The sequence below is a fragment of the Chrysochloris asiatica genome, unplaced genomic scaffold (genome assembly GCF_000296735.1).
Source record: "Chrysochloris asiatica unplaced genomic scaffold, ChrAsi1.0 scaffold00020, whole genome shotgun sequence".
NCBI lineage: Eukaryota > Metazoa > Chordata > Mammalia > Afrosoricida > Chrysochloridae > Chrysochloris > Chrysochloris asiatica.
In genome coordinates, this window is record NW_006408538.1 from 26,820,171 (window position 1) to 26,825,498 (window position 5,328).

Below are 5,328 nucleotides of genomic sequence, written 5' to 3' on the forward strand. Positions count from 1 at the left end.
TCCTCAAGGTTCATCCATGTTATGCGGTGGCTTGCAGCTTCCTTGTTGTTCTTCAAGGTAGCATAGTATTCCATTGTGTGTTTGTTTATCCATTCTTCAGTTGATGGGCACTTTGGCTGCCTCCATCTTTTTGCTATTGTAAATAGTGCTGCTATGAACATTGGTGTGCATATATCTTCTCGTTATCCCCATATCTTTTCACTAGACCTGTCTAGACAAGATGAAAACTATTCAGGCAAAATCCAGCATCCAGGAACAGAGCACTTTGCTCCACCCTCAGAATGAATGGAAACCATAAATCAGACACTTACGCCCAAGAAAAGCAGGATTTCATCCAGCACTTCTCCCAGATTCTCAAGGTGCTGACTGAGCATGATATGGAGCACTCAGAGACAGGAGACGCCATTGCTAGGCTCAGGAAGGTCCTAGAGTACAATGTCCTTGGGGGCAAGTACAACCGAGGTTTGACGGTATTGGCTGTGTTCCAAGAGCTGGTGGAGCCAAGGAAGCAGGATGCTGATAGTCTTCAGCGGGCCATGACCGTGGGCTGGTGTGTGGAACTGCTCCAAGCTTTTTCCCTGGTATTAGATGACATTATGGATGCATCCCTTACCCGACGGGGGCAGCCCTGCTGGTATCAGAAGCCAGGCATAGGTTTGGATGCCATAAATGACTCCGTGCTGCTGGAAGCATGTACCTACTGCTTGCTGAAGCTGTACTGCTGGGAACAGCCCTATTATCTGAATCTGATTGAGCTCTTCTTGCAGAGTTCCTATCAGACTGAGATTGGACAGACCCTGGACCTCATCACCGCCCCCCAGGGCAACGTGGATCTTGGCAGATTCACTGAAAAGAGGTATAAATCTATTGTCAAGTACAAGACCGCTTTCTACTCTTTTTACCTTCCCGTGGCTTCTGCAATGTATATGGCGGGCATTGATGGGGAGAAGGAACATGCCAATGCCAAGAAGATCCTGTTGGAGATGGGCGAGTTCTTTCAGATCCAGGATGATTACCTTGACCTCTTTGGTGACCCCAGTGTGACAGGCAAAGTTGGCACTGACATCCAGGACAATAAATGCAGCTGGCTCGTGGTTCAGTGTCTGCAACGGGTCACTCCAGAACAAAGCCAGATCTTGCAGGAGAATTACGGGCAGAAGGAAACCGAGAAGGTGGCCCTAGTGAAGGCTATGTATGAGGAGATGGAGCTGTCTGCTGTGTTCAAGCAGTGTGAGGAAGACAGTTTCAGCACTCTTAAAAGTCTCATTGAGCATTATGCTGCTCCCCTGCCCCCGGCCATCTACCTGGGGCTAGCACACAAGATCTACAAGCAGAAAAAGTGACCTAGAGACTAGGAGGTGCTAGGAGGGGAGGTTCTCAATAAATTATTGTGTAACCTTAAAAAACAAACAAACAAAACCTATTCAGTGGGGACTCTTATCTTCCTCTGCACACTCTTTTCTTTTAATATATATATATAAGATTTATTGTGAATTGAGTGATAATTTACATGGGAGAGCATCAGCTTGACATTCATCCTATCATATTTCATTTCATTGCAAGAATTTCAATCCCCTCCATGCATCAGCATTCAGCAGCATTAGCTTCCAATCCCTCTGTTTTTTTGTTTTGTTTTTATGTATATGGAAACACTCAGGAATATATAACCATTCAAACAACCAAAGGATATACCTTGCATGCCAGTTCCCCGGCTGCCCACACAGCCCCTGTCCCTCGTTGAGTCTAGAGTCCCCAGCCACTCCGTCTCTCCATATCATCATCTCTGCCTCCATCTCTGGCATTGCTGCTTCTCTGAATAGGATCCCACACTCCACTCTTCTCCCTTGATGGTCCCAGGGTCCTCCACTCCTGGACTGCAGCATCAACCACTCCCCTCCTTTTGTTACAAAACGTCTACCTTTACATTTGCAACATTCATAATCAGTCCTGATAACAATTACTCACTATTGAACCACAAGAGGCTTATTCCCATCTCCTTTCACCAGTCCCTTCTAGACAGGTTGAAAGTCATTCAGTGGAGATTCTACCTTTCCCCATAACCTCTTGGAAACTTGTAAGCTAGTCACATTGTTCCTTTATCGCCCCCCTCATTTTAGGTAGCCAACGTCTAAGTTGCCCATTCCTATCTACCCTATATACAGAGCACTGATACTTGATGTGAAGACTCCTTCCCTCTCTGTTGGTATTTTGAGCTACCACATCCATAAATATAGATCAAGTTCATCAAATTGTATCAATTTACCCATTTTCTTGATAAAAAAAATTATTCTTAAAAACCTTCTTCTAGTCAAGTTCTCATTATCAAGCCATTTGGGCTAGGTTAAATGGGTACTATCTGCAAGTTTGAGTGAAGAACCAATGGTTTTAAAGGAAGATGTTCAAGCTGAACTGAAGGCATTGGTGAAAAACAAGGCTTCAGGACTTGATAGAATACAAAGAGAAGTGTTTCAACAAAATGATGCAACACTGGAGGTGCTTATGCATCTAGGTCAAGAAATTTGGAAGACTACCTGGCCAACCAATTGAAAGAAACCCACATTTGTGTCCATTCCAAAGAAGGAAACTTAAGGTAATGTGGAAGCTGTCAGACAACATCATTAACATCACATGCAAATAAAAATTTTCTGAAGATAATTAAAAAAAAAATAGCTGCAGCAGTACGTTGACTGGTAGCTACCAGAAATACAAGATGGATTCAGAAGAGGATGTTGAACATTGTTGATGTCAGCTGATCTTGGCTGAAAGCAGAGACTAACAGAAAGATGTTTACTTGTCCTTTATTGACTATGCAAAGGCATTCTACTCTGGGGACATAACAAACTATGGATAGCATTATGAAGAATGGATATTTCAGAATACTTGATTGTGCTTACGGGGAACATGTACATAGGGCAAGAGGCAGTTGTTTTAACAAAGTGGATACTGAATGGCTGAAATTAGGAAAAGTGTGCACCATGCTTATTCAATCTGTTTTCTGCCCAAATAATCTGAGAAACTGGACTAGATGAAGAACACAGCATCAGGATTCAAGAAAGGCTCATTAACAATCTGCAATATGCAGATGACACACCCTTGTTTGCTGAAAGCAAAGAGGACTTGAAGCACTTACTGATGAAGATCAGACAACAGCTGTCTATATGGATTACACGCAACATAAAGAAAACAAAAATCCACCAACCGAGCCAATAAGCAGCATCTCAATAAATGGAGAATACAAGTGAGTCTGTTCTCAAAGACCACGAAAGGAGCAGATCTCTTTAAAGTGCTAAAAAGCAAAGATGTCACTTTGAGTACTAAGCTGTACCTGACCCAAACTCTCTATTTTAAATTGCCTCATGTGCATATGAAAGTTGGACAACGAATGAGGAAGACTAAGAAGAACTGATGGCTTTGAGTTATCGTGTTGGCGAAGAATATTGAATATACCGTGGGTTGCGAGAAGAATGAACACATCTGTCTTGGAAAAAGTATAGCCAAATGGTAGTTTAGCTTAGCTAGTGAAGAATGTTAAAGGAGAACTGGTGTACAGTCAGAGCGCTCCTTAAAGTGAAGATGTTAAGAATTTGTTTTATGTACTTCTTTACCTTTTAGCAGGGCACCAGTTCCTGGAGAAGACCCTGAACCAGGTGGGTTGTCACAGTGAATGCAACCATGGACTCACGAATAGGCAGGCTCGCCTGTGAGGGGAGTGCAGAACCGAACAGGGTCTCATTTTGTTCAACCTGGGGTTGCTATGAGTTGAAACCGACTTGATGGCACACAACAACAACACTAACTGTACCATAGATTCTGTGCAGGACTGAAAAGAAATATAAAGCACAAAATTTCAGTCATTATAATATAGATGTAGCAGTATAATATAATCTAGGATGGCTGGGCCCTTTTATAATTCATTTTATTGATTTTGTTGCTGTTGAGAATATACACAGCAGAACATACTCAAATTCAACAATTTCTATAAGTAGAATTTACTGACGTTGATTACACTTTTGAGTTGTGTAATCATTTTTCCCTCCTTTTCTGAGTCGTTCTTCCTCCATTCCTCGAATGTTTTGAATTGACGCTGTGAATTTGATCTCATAGATTGATCTTTTTTTTTTATTAAAGATTTTATTGTGAATTAAATGATAGTTTACAAAGGAGAACATTGGTTTTGCACTGAACCTATTGTATTTTGTTTCATAGCAATTATCACAGTCCTCTGCATGCACCACCATTTAACAGTATTTGTGTCTGTTATTTATTTATTTATTTAGATGTTTGCAAAGATGTTTAGGAATATACAATCATTTAAACAGCTAAAGGGCACATTCTTCAAGCCAGCCTTTTGGCCACCAGCACACAGCCTTTCTCCTTCCTGAGTCTAGAGTCCTCATTTGCTCTCTCTCTGCACGGCCTCATCTCTGCCTCCATCTCTGTTGTCGCTGCTTCTCTAGATAGGGTTCCACATTGCACTCCTGCTCTTCTCCCTTGATGGTCCTAGGGTTGTCTATTTCTACACTGTAAGATTAACGATTCCACCCTTTATGTTAAAGTGGATGATTTTTCATAAGTACCATCCACTTATGGTATCCCCGTGTGTCTGACTAGACCTGTGCTACACAGAGTTTCAGTGAATGATTGTTCATAAATAGATACCACTCATGGTATGACCGTATGTGTCAGACTACAATTGTACTCCACAGAATTTTCAGTGGCTCATTTTTCATAAGGAGATTGCACTCATGGTGCCCACATGTTTGTCAGAGTAGAACTGAGTTCCACAGGGTTTTCAGTCGGTATGTTCTACTCATGGTGCCCATGGGTGTCAGAGTAAAATCGTGTTCCCTAGGATATCAATGGATGATTTTTCAAAAGTAGGTACTGCCTGTGGGACCCTTGTGCGTGGCAAAGTACAACTGTACTCGACATGCTTTTCAGTGGATGATTTCTCATAAGTTATCTTCCATCATGGTGCTCCGTGTGTGCCAGAGTAGGACTGTCCCCCTGTGTCAGAGAACTGTACTCCACAGAGTCCTTAGGGAATGATTCTTTTTTTTTTTAAGGTTTTTATCGTGGATTGAATGAAAGTTTACAGGGCATATCATCAGTTTTACATTCAACAAATCATTACAATGATTATAATCCCCTCCATGTACCATCAGTTAACAGTATTTCTCTCTATCCACTTTAGCTTTTTTAAAAAAACAATCAAACAAGCAAAAAACCCACTCAGGCATCTATAATAATTTACATCTCCAAAGGGCACATTCTGCAAGTCTGCTCCTGGCCACCAGTTCTTAGTCCTTCTCTTCTTAGTCCATGAAT

At 41.7% G+C, this 5,328-nt stretch overlaps 1 pseudogene; it reads left to right on the plus strand.

The window, feature by feature from the left end:
• The first annotated feature begins 248 nt into the window (after positions 1–248).
• LOC102814910 lies at positions 249–1,343 on the plus strand (annotated as a pseudogene).
• Positions 1,344–5,328: the final 3,985 nt, after the last annotated feature.